The sequence below is a fragment of the Vulpes lagopus genome, chromosome 3, assembly GCF_018345385.1.
Source record: "Vulpes lagopus strain Blue_001 chromosome 3, ASM1834538v1, whole genome shotgun sequence".
Lineage (NCBI taxonomy): Eukaryota > Metazoa > Chordata > Mammalia > Carnivora > Canidae > Vulpes > Vulpes lagopus.
In genome coordinates, this window is record NC_054826.1 from 49,599,616 (window position 1) to 49,614,077 (window position 14,462).

The following is a 14,462-nucleotide window of genomic DNA, read 5'->3' on the forward strand; positions in this document are numbered from 1 at the left end:
ACTTGCATGTCGCCTTCCAACAGCGGCATGCTGTTTCTTTGTGGGTCCTGCCACAATTAATAGGACCAGTTCCCCAACATTGGGCATTTGAGTACTTCCCAGTGTTTTGGTGTTAGAAGTGATGCTTCAATCAGCATCTTCTCACATAAATCTCGATAGACCCATGGGATAAATGGGATAAATCCATAGGATAGATCTATGGGATAAATCTTGATAGATCCTGAAGTAGAATTGCTGAGTCAGAGGTAAGGGCATTCTTAGCTTTGCATCTGACAGTACTGGAACCCCAAGCCAGAGCTGTCTCCACACTAACACCTGTTCTCTAAATCTTTGTAACAATCTTGTGAGAGGGGCCTAATTATTCCCATTTTCTAATGAGACTACTGAGACCCAGTCATTAAAGTCACTTGCCTGGGGCCACAGAATCCAATCGCAAATCTGACCTTGACTCCAGAATCTGTGCTCTTCCACTGGAGGCCAGTGGTAGCTTTTCCAGGAAGCTCCCTGGGATTACCCCCATGTTCTTATCATCTGACCTCCAACAGCAGCGCCTTGGGAGCCGTGGAAACCTGCGGCAGGCACTTTACCACGGAGTGCGGAGGTGTACCAGTTGTGTGGCCCCACTGGCATCGGTGTCACACAGACTGAGATTAGCATCTCCTCCCTGTGCTCTACCCACTGCGAGTGAACTTGGACAAGAGACTTCCCCACTTGGGGCGTTACTTATTCATCATCATGACTCTTGTTATTGCTGTCATGAAAAATACTTGCAGTAACAGCAGTTACCACTTACAGCATACCTTCTCTGTACTGCATTTCGCAGTGGACAGTGTCTTAGTTTGGGTCCCCGAGAAGCAAACGCTGAGACAAGGAGTTGGGGCAAGTATTTACTGGAGAGGCAGCCCCAGGAGGCTTGGTGAGGGAGTGGGGAAGGGAGGGAAACCATTGGATGGTGTATGATGAACAGCTTCCTGCCGTGGGCAGCTGGGCTCTGACCCGCTGGGGACCTCTGAGAAATCATGTGGCTCTCACTCTTGAGGGAACCCACTATTCCTGTCCCTCACCGGTTGGAAGTTGCTCTGCTTTATTGACCGCAAGGCATCCCTGCAGCCTCAGGTGGGCCAAGGAACTGTCTGCAGGTGACTGGCAGCACAGCCTCCCTGCAGGCAGTTGGCAGGAGCTTTAGAATGAACACTTAATTACCACTTACCTTGTGTTTCTTCCTGCTTGCTCTGTCACCCTTTCTTTCTTCTTCTTCTTTTTTTTTTTTTAAATTTTTTTTTTATTCATTAGAGACACACAGAGAAGCAGAGACACAGGCAGAGGGAGGAGAAGCAGACTCCCTACAGGGAGGCCGATGCAGGACTCAATTCCAGGACCCCGGGATCATGCCCTGAGCCAAAGGCAGATGCTCAACCACTGAGCCACCCAAGCATCCTTTCTGTAACCCTTTCTGTAGGTCTCTGGCTTGTTACCTCATCTAGGCTTTATATATCACCATGCTCTGTATGGAGAAAGCCTCCATAAATTGAAGCTCACCAATTGATTCCTTCAGTCATCAGCAGAGAGGTACTGGGCACCTACTATGTGCTACGTGTTTTGTTTTGTTTTAATTAATAGACTTTATTTCTTGAGCAGTTTTAGGTTTGCCAAAAAAAAGGAGTGGAAGGTACCAGAGAATTCTCATATATCCCCAATTCCCGCCGCCCACTGTTTCTCCTATTATTAACATCCTGCATAGTGAGGCACATTTGCTACAATTGACGAGCTAACATTAGTATATTATTATTAACTAAACTTCATGGTTTATCCACTTTTTGTGTTGTACGTTCTGTGCATTCGAATAGGTGCATAATGAATGTCTCCACTTGTAGTGTCACACAGAACAGTTTCACTGCCCTAAAAATCCCTGTGTTCCCCCTCCCCCATCTCCTGGCCTGGGGGCTTTTTAAGTGCTAGGAATCCAGCTGGGACAAACTAAAGTTTCTGCCTTCGTGGACCTGACATTCTAGTGGGAGAGATGGACAGTAAACAAGCAAATAACACATACATTCAGGTGATAAGAGCATGTTTAGGGGGAAGGGGGTGGAATAGGGCTTCTTTATTCTTTTTTATTTTTTATTTTTTTCAAAAAAGATTTTATTTATTTATTCATGAGAGACACAGAGAGAGAAGCAGATACACAGGCGGGACTCAATCCTGGGACCTGAGAATAACACCCTGAGCCGAAGGCAGATGCTCAACCGCAGAGCCACCCAGGCATCCTGGGCTTCTTCTTTACATAGAGTGGCCAGAAAAAGGCTCTTTGAGGAGACAGTGCTGGATCAGGCCCTGCCTGTCTGTGAACAGCCACAGATGCTACTGGGAGCCCTGAGCCCAGAGGCCTCTGTCACCGAGAGGCAGGCCAGAGTATGAGACCCAGAAAGGCACCCTGACCCCTCACAGTCGTTCGAGGGCTATGAGCTGAATAATAATCCCCCTCAATTTGTATGTGGAAGTCCTAACCCCTGGTACTTCAGGACGGGACTGTATTTGGAGAAAGAGGCAGCTCAGTTAAAATGAGGTCATATTGGGTATTCCTCATCCCACATGACAGACGTCCTCACAAAGAGAGGAACGAAATACACAGGCACACACACAGGACACAGGAGGAAGACGGCCATCCACAGGCCAAGGAGAGGGCTCTCAGAGGCAACCCACCTTGCCAGCACCTTGGTCTTGGACCTGTAGTCTCCAGAGCTGTGAGGAACTAAGTGTCTGTTGTTCAGACCACCCAGTCTGTGTTCCTTTGTCACCGTAGCCCTGGTAACTAAGGCAGGAGGCAGGGAAACCTGCCCTTCCACTCACAGGCTCTCCCATCTGGCTCAGAACTCAGAGGTGGTAATGAGCGGTCTCCCATGACCTAAATAACTTGGGTACAAAAGTCGGTGTTGCAGTGACCTCCCTATCCTTCTGAGGGTAGCAGGGCTGTCCTCTCTGTTCTAGTCAACTCGTTGCTGCTGGTTGTGGTGGCCACTTAGTGAGGACCCAGCGGGCACCAGGCATGCCCAGAACAGCACTGTGATTAAGAGCCCAGAGATCTGGAGTCTGACAGATACATGGGGGTCAACCCCCCACTCTTTCTTCCCCCTTGAGTGGGTGATTTGATCTCTACAAGCTTCAGTGTCTGTGGACATTGAATGTGGGGAAATGATGGTTCCTGCCTCCTGTGGCTATTGGGGTTCAGATGAACGAATGTTTGTGAAGCACTTGGTGCAGTGCCTGCCACATGGATGAGGCTCACAGCTTTTTTGTTCCATGTCGTAGTCATCGTACAGCAAGCCCCAGACAGAGGAATTATTCTCATTTCGTGACAAGTAAACTGTCCTGAGGACACCCAATGCTGATCAGCTGGTCCATCCACAGCCTTGAAGACAGGACCAATCAGCTCCTTGTTGGTCTGGCCAAAATCCTTCAGTGAGACAACTGGCACAGTTGGCTGTGGCACTGACATCACTGGGGTTGAGGTTGCAGATCCTGGTATTGTAAATAAGTCTTAAAAATCCAATCATACTGCCTATCCATGACTAGCCCCTTGAGTCAGAGTACTAGCCCTGGAAAAGCTCAAAAACAGATTTTCTATGGCATTTCCAGCTTTTTTTCTACTTCCATTTTAAGTTACCTTGGTCCATTCCTCTGGAAAATGAAGTTTAGAGATTCACTGATTTTCCACAGCTTCTCTCCAGCAGCAGCACCATCCTGGGATTCTGCCTTTAAATGCCACTGGAGGATGTTATCCCATAGTGGCGGTCACACTTGGCGGAAGCTGGTATTGTGCATCTCCTGTGTTGGGTACTTTTCAAATGTTGTCTCCTTTTACAGCCAACTTTTTGGTGGGCACTATTGTCCCTATTTTACAGAAGAGAGGACTGAGGTCTAGGGATGTACCATGACAAGTTGAGGGTCTCTGGGCCCGTGCATGGCACAGCTGGAATTTGATTTGTTTGTTTTTAAAGCTTTTATTTATTTACTTGAGAGAGAGAGAGAGAGAGAGAGAGAGATTGAGAATAAGCAGTGTGGTGAGGCAGAGGGAGAGAGACAGAGAAGCAGACTCCCTGTTGAGCAGGAAGCATGACGACACGGGGCTCAATCCCAGGACCCTGAGATCAAGACTTGAGCTGAAGGCAGATGCTTAACCTACTGAGCCACCCCGGTGCCCCCAGAGCTGGAACTTGAACTCAGGTCTATGTGGGTTCAAAGCCTATACCTCTGGCACCCCTCCCTTGCCCCTAGTCATGCACCTCATGGCTTGTGTATTAGGTGTTTTGTTTTATTTTTAGGCAAAATGTTGTTTTGTCTGTCCTACAATGCAATTCAGGTTTATGGAAAAAATAACATTCATAACAACACAGGTGACCTTCATGTTTTAGCATCAAACTCAGTGCCTGGGGCATGAGTTTTACCAACCCTACTCTTCCTTTCCTCTTCCTTATGCGGGGAAAGCTCCTGTGCCATGAGCATTTGCTTTAATTTCCACAAGAAGAGCCTGGAGGCAGCTACATTTCTCCAGCTGTCCTTTGAAATGCGGGGGGGGGGGGGGGGGGGGGGGGGGGGGCGGGGCACGAGGAACAGAGATATTATTGAGGCTGGGGGCTGAAATGTAAGGGCAAACAGAAAACTTGGAGAGGTTACCTGAGCTGATTTCCTCAACACATTAAAAAACCAGTCAGAAAGATGCTAACATTCATGCTTCCCAGAGCTCAGAGGAGCTTCCCAGAATGCACTGCAAGAGAGAAGGGCAGAAGCCACATACACAAGGTGGCCTGGACCCAATTATCTTTGTTCTGCATGTGGCTTCAAATTGGGGGTTGTGGCAGCCTGGCATGATGGGAACAGATACATGCGAGAACACTTTGTATACTAGGTTGTGCAGTGAGGAGGAGACCAGAAGGCCTGGATTCAGGCTCAGTTCCACTGCCAGCTACCTTTGTGACCTGGAGGAAGTTGCTTACCTGGGTCCCAAAGTCTCAGTCACAAAGAAATGGTTGAACACTAGACTCCCTTGTTGTTCCATTGGAATCTAGCAAAGATGTGGCCAATGCAACACATCATTCTGTTTCCTAGGAATGCACCTTGAACAGCAGCAGTGATAATAATGACCAAAGTAGCTCATGGGATGCCTGGGTGGCTCAGTGGTTGAGCATCTGCCTTTGGCTTAGGTCGTGATCACAGGGTCCTGGGATCGAGTCCCACGTCAGGCTCCCTGCAGGGAGCCTGCTTCTCCCTCTGCCTGTGTCTCTGCCTCTCTGTGTGTCTCTCATGAATAAATTAATAAAATCTTAAATAAAAAAAAAAGTAGTTCATGCTTGTTAAGCACTTGGTGTGGGCCAAGCACTGTGCAAAATATTTTGCACAACTTGTCTCCACCTGTGTCTCATAACAAATGAGAGAACTGGGTACTTCTTTGTATCCTCACACTAAAGATGAGGAGAGTGTGGCTCAGAGAGGCTAAGTGATTTGCTTACACCCCAGAGCCAGCAAGTGGCAGGCCTAGATCAAACCAGGCACTTCCTTTTAAGTGAAGTTTCAAGTAGCAACAACAGTCCCTCACCCCGGGGTCTCCAGAAAGCCAAAGCCTGACGTCCCTCAACTGAGTGTCCCTGGCTTAAGCAGGCATTGCTGGAGTGTAGCCTGATTTGCTTAGAGAGGCCCCAGGTAGTGCTGGCCACTCAACCAGAAAACCTGAGCTGCTCCCAGACCTGCCCTGAGGTTGCTCGAGGATACCTTGGGGCTTGGGGATTGGTTCACACTATTCCAGCTCTTCCCTAGTAGGCGAAGTGGCTTTTGGCCTGTGTTGATGGCATCATCTCCCATCAGTGCCAGGGAAACCACTGGTCATCTGGGGCACTCTAGTGGGGTGGTGGTGGGAGGGTGAGCAGCTTCCCTCACTCCTCCTCATCTTCACCCCTGGTCCCTTTGGTTAACCCACTACCCACTTCAGGTTGGGATAGCAGAAATTTCAGGTAGGAGGAATGCCCAGGTGCAGAGTTTGTCTCATTCCTGCATGTATATTACTTGCAAGCCTAAACCACAGGCTGCTTGAAAATTCCAGGCCACACTCCCAAGAGCTGCTCTGATCAAATATTCATGGACACCGATGGATTGTCATCAGCATGAATCCCACAATCTGCATTTATTGCTTTGGCACTATTTTATGAGAGTTATTTCCCCCCTCTGCTCTGTGTTGCATTTTTCAACACCCTCCAAGATAATCCAGCTTACAGCAACTTACACATCTGTGGCTTATGAAAACTGTGCTGAGGCCTCACTTGGGAGGAGGAAGATAGCTGAAAATTAATTGATATATCAGGCACTGATAATAGGGATGGAATGGAACCACTAAAATAAGAGACCTGGCTTTGAGTCCCAAAGCTCCCCTTTGCAGCAGTATGATTATAATAGCTTAAAATTAGTCAGGGTTTATCACATGCCAGACAAAGGACTCATGACAAATCTTTGAGCTAGATGCTATTACTGCCACTTCCATTTTTCAGATAAGAAAACTGAGGCACAGAGAACTTAAGTAACTTGCCCAAAATCTCATAATTGCAAAAGGCCATTTGCTAAGCTCAGTTCCCCCTTAATTATCATCTCCAAAATAAAGGATGATAATTCTCGATTTATCAGTACTTGGGAAGATTAGATTCTGTAAGGGAGGAGTACTTAGCACATAGAATATTCACTGCTGTCCCTCCCTCCCTCCTTCTTTCTTTTTAATATGAATCAAAGGCTGCCATTGTGTCGAGTCTAGTGATAAGTCTTGGAGGGACAGCTTGAACAGGCAAAGAATGTCCTCACCCTTTCTCTCTCCCTGAAGTCTGCCATTTTATAGGGAGATGGGCAAAAACAATGACCCTCGGATTGTCTCATTCTCCTTGGGTGCCAGGGGAGGGTTATTATTTCCTCTCATATGGCTTCTGCCTCCACCCTGCTTCTGGAGGGAGCAATGATTCTTACTGGCAGGCAGAACCAGAGAGTCTCTCCTTCCTTAGCATTCTATGTGCTCAAAACTCTGACCCAGGCAGGGGCCCAGAGAAGTAGAAATATTTGCCCAAGGTCACACAAGGAACAAGTAGCTAAGCCAGGATTTGAATAAGGTGTGTCTGACCCAAACCCCACAGTAAGACAGCGCATTCCAAACTCAGGCAGTTGTGATGGGTTCAAAGTCCCTACTCTAAGCCCAAATCTCCAGCCTGCCATTTGCATCCAACAGTCTCCAATGTTGGATCCAGCATTGTGTACGGCATTCCCAAAATAGCAGTCACTCTTTTCCTCACCACTCTGGGAAATGTTTGGCATCATGACTCTCTCTTCCCTCAAGATCCCCTATTCCTTCAACCTTCTCATTAGAAAGGATGTTGAGTTCTCTTCCCTTTCCTGTGGCTCTTACTGGATGTGCTACCCTTTATCAAAGTAGCTCATGGGATGCCTGGACTTAAAAGTCCTCTTTTAAGCAGGATGCCTGCAGTCGGTTGGGCCACTGTAGAGCAGGGAGGAGCAGCCTTCTTGCCTTCCATACTGAGTGCTTGCTCTGTCTGCCTTTCTGTTGGGCACACTCAACACAGCATGATCTTGGGGTCAACTGGAATCCCTAGGTGACAGGATCATGTGCTGCTACTCAGCCAAGGATGCGCAGACACCAATGTGCACTGAGCACCTCCTAGATTCCAGGCTCAGTTCACATATGATTGTGCTTTGAACCTTCACCACACTGCTCCAAGGCAGGCTTTATTAGCCCCATTTTGCAGCTGAGACTCAGAGAGGGTCTTTACCTAGAAGCAGAGAACTAAGTAAGATCCCCTGATCTTGTGCCCATGCAGTCAAGTTTTGAGCCCCCAGTGAGTAAGACCTATGACTATTCCTGTGAATGTCATGTGATTGTATTCAGTCTCTCATACATGCCATTCACAATATTTTGGTGTTCCAAATTTTTCAGGACCCAGAGTTGGGCTATGAGCCCTACCTCTGTAATTCCCCAGAATTTGGACCAGCATTCTTTTAGTCTTAACCCAAGGACAGTAAGGAATTCAGCAAACATGCCCTTGTCCCCCTTAAACTTCCACAGCTTGTCCAAACGAAATTGTTTGAGATCGCTAGGGTGGACGTTGGTTGTTTTAACTTGTTATATCTGTTTCCCTTTTGATATTAGTATATTTATTTTCCCTTGAGGAATATAGTAGATTGGAAAACTGCTTCTGCTTATTCATTCCCACATAACAGGGTTATATATCATAACCATTACCTCTTGGGTTTGCAGTGCTTCTCAGTAGAGTGGCTGGAGACTGTCTCCCTACGGCGCTGTTGTTGAACCTGGTCAAGAGAGACTTGCACTGACCAGTGGGATGTGGGTGGGCAAGAAGTGAGCAGAGGCTCTAAATGTGCTTGTGTGGTTCAGCCTCGTGTACTCCTGTTATCTGAGATGAGGAAAGCACATCTCCTGGTCCACAAGGGATGAGGAGCACATGGCAGAGACCCAACTCGACCTGCAGCCTGGAGCCAAGCCCAGGCAGCCCCAGCAGGAGCACGATTTATCCACAGATTCATGAACAAGAAAAAAAAAAATGCTTGTTAGTGTAAGCCACTGGGTTGGGTGGTTGTTACACAGAATTAGTGCAGTAATTGCCAATTTCTACACCGAAGCATCCCCCTTCTACTCTTAGTTGTTTGATGGGGCTTGGCACCACCCCAGGAGGAGACCAAGACCCAGGTGCGGTCAGTAGGCGAACCTGGTGACTCTGAATTTGCCAACTCCCCCACCATCCACTCTCAGCCCAACTCCTGTGTGCTCCAAGCCCAGGCCCCCCCCTTCCTCATTTGTGGTCCCTGCTGGCCTGGTAACACTATTTCCTTTCCTTGCTCCCCGGCCCAACAGGAGGTTAGAGACTCTACCCCATGCCAGTACCGGTACTCAGTGCCTCTGTCAGCTCCCAGGCTCACTCCACACCCCTGCAAACAGAACTTACAGCCCTTTATACTCAGAATCCCCCCTGCGCCTACCCTCTGCTTCCAGCTGGGATTTGGCCTGATCCAGTGCCATGCTCCTAGATGCTCTTGGGCAAATTACTTAGACGTTCTTTTTTCCCCAATTGACAGAACAGGGATTATACTGTTGTGAGAGAGAAATCCGATCATGGACTGTCACTGCCTCGCCTTGCACTCAACCCATGCGGGTTGCAACACAGGTTCATTCTCCCAGCCCGTCTTGCTATGTAGTTCCAGGCACACACGAAAGCATGAATAAATATTTGTAGTTTGAAAATCCCTATGGTAGATTTTCTTCCTTTGACCTTTTGCTTATTTTCCCTCTTGAAATAGCAGAATAAGGCCCCTAGTGCCATGGTGACAGTCTCTATAGAAATCCATAGCTTGTTCTGAGCACACCTACGGATGCCAGTGGGAGGCTGGCATAGATTTGGACCAATAGAGAGAAGGCATGCTTAGCCTTGTCCTGGTTACAAAGAACATTTTTTTTTTCTTTTAAATGGACCTTCCTGTCCCCAATTCAGCATCACCTAGCTCTCTCCTAATGTGGGTTAATTTTCCACCAGCTCCTAGAAAGAGTACATTTCCAATCTCTCCTGGGACAGTCAGAGGAGTTTCAAACAGGGTAAAGCAAGTTTTGGTGGAGAATATTTGGAGCTTGCTGAGGAGTCAGGCTGCTCTGATGGCATTTGTGCCAGCAGGGTAGGACTGTGGGACTGTGTTTGCTCAAAATCCATAATCCTTTTGGGCACTGTAATCGCAGGTTAGAAACAGACTTGTGTTGCAACCAGAAGTCCCTTCTGTTCTGGCCTGTCCTTTGTCAGTCTTGCTGGACAGGTTGGGAACATATTAGTTTAGGAATGAGGGTCCTTTACTGAAACCAAGGAGGGCCTCTGTCCCTTTAAGAGAGTCCTTAAAGGCAGACAGTCAGAGAATCACAGAGATGAAGGCCAGATGGCCAGTAAACAGGATGACAGTGAGTTAGGGAGATGACCAGCTGGGCCGTCTGCTTTAGTCACCTTGCAGTGGAGAAGACTTCGGGAAGTGGCTGCAGTTGGGAGATTTGGTGACAGCCGGGCACCCTGATCCAGGGCCTTCCAAATGGTCCAATTGGCCTCACCTCCTCAGAGTTCTAGACCCGGGAGGCAATGGGGAAGCAACAGAAGTATGGGCTATGAGGCCAGATAGGTCTAGGTTCAAAGCCTAGCCGTGTTCCCCAGACAGTGATGTAATCTGTCTGGACTTCCATTTCTGCATCTATAAAATGGGATGCAAATCCCATTGCACAGATGCATTGTCAGGTGAGTCCAGGTAATATGGGTTGAGTGTAATGCGTGAGGGAAAGGAGGTGCTCATGGAATCTTAGTCCCCCTCCTCCTCTGGAGAGCATACTAATAACTGCTTAATAAGAAGGATGTAAGGGAAAATCTGAGAGCCTGGAGTCTTGGCAATTTTAAAGTGAAATCCCCAGATCCTGCTTATTAAATATCTGACTGAGAATGTGAGTGTATCACATGAGTATCAGCTACCTGTAACAGAAAACCCGGATTATATTGGCTTAAAGAAGATAAGGATTTACTTTTCTCTTGTGTGAAAGCAATTCTGATGCAAATAGCCAAGGGCTGGCTCCCTGGTCATGGCCTCCAAGGAGCCAAGGCTCCTTCTATCTGTATTCCACTATCTTAGAATGTAGTTTTCATCATCGAGGTCATTGCGTGGCCATAGAATGCTGCTGCAGCTCCAGCCATTATGCCTCCATTCCAGACATGAAAAGGAAAGGAGAAGTGCAAGAGCATGCACCTCTCAGATGAGTCAGCACTCTAAAAACACAATCAGAAGGTCCAATTGGTGACTTTTAGCTTATTGGTCACCCCCTAAAGCAAGGGAGGCTGGGAAATGTATTGGGCGAGTAGACACCCCCAGTAATAGAGGAGTTCTACTGGCAAGGAGAAATAGGAGAATGTTGTCTCTGCCATCCATAGCCAATACCGCAGCTTCTTTGATTTCACCGGACGGGTCTGCCTGGACCAGCGTCGGGAGTATTTTCCCTGGGAACAAGAAAGCATCTCGGTTCTCTGCCTGTACTACTGGTTCTCACCCAGCAGACCAGCTATTTCTGGAAAGGCCACTCACTGGCAGGAGATGTCAGTGGGCTGTGGTAGGCAGCTGACCTTAAAAGCAGAGATTCCTGGCCACACCTCTTACTGGCCAGCTGTCTTCGGGCGAGTTACTTAACTGCACTCCTCAAGGTGCGCTGATTCCCATAAGAATCAAATGAGATACTTGAGGCAGAGCATCCAGCAAGGGCCTGGTGCTCAACAGGTTGTCAGCGAAGATTAATTCCTGTCCCTTTCAGCCTCCCATTGCCCACCTACCATGCCGATGTCAATAAATCAGACATCCTCTTACACCCAACTTCAAGTGGTACATAGGTTGTATTAGTCAGAAAGGTTCAGAATCAGAAACTTAGCTGAATGACATGTAGATCCCAGGTTAACCCTTACAGGGAGCAGCCTGTGGTTACCCTAAGGATAACCACCAAAATCTAAAATATTCTGCATTATCTCATACCTGCCTACCTTATCAGCTGCAGATAACTAGTGCAGCTAGTGACAAATTGCCCCAAAACTTAATGGCTTAGAAAACAGCACAAGTTTATTATGTCACAGTTTCTGTGGGTTGGGAATCTGGGTGTGGCGTGGCTGCATCCCCTGGCCCGGTGTCTCTCACGAGACTGCAGTCATCTGGGGTGCAGTCATCTCGAGGTTCCTCTCAGGGTGACTTGGCTTCTGAGCTTACTCATCCAGTTATTGGCAGGATTCAGCTCCTCACTGGCTGTTGGCTGGAGGATCCCTCAGTTTCTTGCCACATGGGCTTCTCTGTAGGGTAGCTCACAACATGGCAGCTCACTTCATCAGAAGAGACAAGTGAGAAGCAAGAGATGTGTGAGCAAGAAGGAAGTCTTTTATAACGTACTCTCAGAAGAGGCATACTAGTGCTATTTGAGTCTATTCTAGAAGCAAGTCACTAGGTGCAACCCAACCTCAAGGGAAAGGAGGGAAGCACCAATCAATGCCCTGCTTTATCCACCTTTCACTCTCTGTTCTAGACATAGGGGCCTATTTTCTTCTATGAACATGTCCATACTTTCCTACCACAGGACATTGGCAAAGCAGTTCTGTCTGCCTGGTAACCCTCCCCCCCCCCCCCCCCCCCCCCCCCCCCCCCCGCTGCCTCCTTCTACTTATTTTCAGATTTCATCTTCATCTCTGGTCTCATTTTGGCAGAGAAGCCTTTCCTGACCACCCTTGTCTTGAGACACAGGAAGGAGAGGTGCTCGAAACATGACTCAGCATTGTGTAACCCCAATACCTTCAAGCCTGGTCACTGATTGTCCAACTCTCATTCTTGTATGGCGTACTGTGTTGGGACTCTCCAGTGGTAGCTCTAATCCTCAAACAGACAGACTTTGGATCTGGTTCATGGATTCTTGGTGGATCATGCTGGGCTGCCTTAGCAGTCAAAACAGAAGAAAGAGGTAGACCCTATATCATCTCTGAATACATTTGTTTTTCTGGTCAAGTTGCTTTTACCATCTGTGTTCATTTATTCACTTGGAATAGGTATGATCATGAGTCCATGAACTCAGGTGTGGGGCAAATACAAATTTCTCTGTTATACCTAACTGAATTCAATTTGTATTTTGAGCCTCCATTTGGTTGGGATAGGTAGCAACTCGATTGCAGTCCATCCACCCCCTTCCTTTCCCTAGAGACCGTATCTATGCTTGGTGTGTGCAAACGTGATGGAAGGAGGGCCACCTGCTCTTTGATGTCATCTGTCAGTGGCATTTATCACTCTGAGTCACTGGTCAATGCAGGTCTCCATGGAGCTGTCTCCATTTCCTGTCTGCAGCCTGTCTCAGGTCAGGTGACTGTTACCTCTGTGACATTCTGGGGTTCACAGGAACATTGTATTATTTTTGGTGCCTCACAGGATTGTAGGAAACTAAGAAATATCTGAGCCCCCATCTCCCAGATGCCACGTGGCCTCTTCTGCTCTTCTAGGCCTTTCTACCTCCCTGGGACTGCCTCTTCCCTTCTGCTTGAAGACCCCACAGACCCCCACAGACTCTGGGACGTTGCCTCTGCCCCACACTTAGCCCTGAGAATCAAGCATGAGGGCCTCCCACAGGAGTGTGGGCATGCTCATGCCCCTTTCCCATCTCTTTCCATATCACTGCTGGGAACATTCTCTCGTCTGCTGGGGAGAGGGGAACACCTTGCTTTGCTTGTGATTGCCTTCCTCCACATGTTTTTGGTTAAGCCATGAGTTCTTTCTATTTTTCTGAGAATCTGGTCTTGGAAGCTCAAAAGCCAAAGAAGACTCCTGAGCCAGTGTGATACAGGACATTGGAGGGAGTGGAAGCCCAGAGGAAGCACCCCATCTGAGCTGACCATCCAGGAGGGGTGGGCCTGGGAGGCCAGAGCTGAGCTGAGGCATGAGTGGAGTTACATAAGCAAGGAAAGGGCAGCTCTCTTCTCTTGAGAGAAGAGCCTGCTCAAAGGTGGGAAGTCTGGAGGCGGGCCTCCGAGTGGCTGCTGTGTGTCTGTGAAGGGAAGGCAGGTTACGTCTCCGGTGTAGCTACAGATAAGGTAGGAGAAATAAGCAGGGATCCGATAACAAAAGTTCTTTGATGTCAGGCCCAGGTATTTGGATTTTATCTTTAGGAAATGTAGATCCATGGGAGTATTTTTAAGCTTGCAGTGATGTGGCTTTGTACATTAGAATGTTCTCTCTGGGCTAAGGTGGAGGGCAGGCTGGATTCAGTGCACTAGTAGGGAGCCTGTTGCAGCCACCTGGACATGGAAAGATAGGGCTGCAGTAGGAAGATGGAGATGGTCTCCCAAGAGACCAGAGGGCAGGGCCATCCGGGCTTGGTATCCTAGGTGATGTAGAGGCATAGAGAGCTAAGAGTCTAGGATGACCCCATGGCCTCTGATGGTTGCTATTTACTGAACTAGAAAAATGGCAACCCCAAGAGAAAAAGGTTGGAGAGGAGAAAGGGTTAGTTTGGTCTAAAGTCCAGGATTCTGTGGATAAGTAACATTTTGGTGTCTGGTTCTGAACTTCAGCAGAAGACTTTGGAGCAGAAAAGCCCACATCAGAAGTGTATGAAAGAGGCAGCCTCAGGACTCAGGACTTTCTAATAGTTACTAAGGACTGTGGTCAACTAGGAGGTTTCAATAGCAGATGACCATAAAATACAGATGACTGTGACCCAGATACATACAGACATTAGGGCTCATTGAGGACGAGAAGTCAGCGGCTGCTTTCAAGGGCTCAGCTATCCCATCAGGGACTCCGATGTCACTTGCTTTCTGCCCCACCGTGCTCTGGACTTTTGGTCTTCATGCTGATTCCTGTCACTAGCAGATGCA

The 14,462-nt window shown here is 48.0% G+C and overlaps 1 long non-coding RNA gene across 1 annotated transcript; it reads right to left on the reverse strand.

The window, feature by feature from the left end:
- Nucleotides 1-11,685: 11,685 nt before the first annotated feature.
- LOC121488390 lies at nt 11,686-14,462 on the reverse strand. Its single transcript, XR_005987039.1, has 3 exons — nt 14,315-14,462; nt 12,394-12,533; nt 11,686-11,930 (listed from the first exon to the last, which is right to left on the reverse strand). It is a non-coding gene; the product is annotated as an uncharacterized LOC121488390 (long non-coding RNA).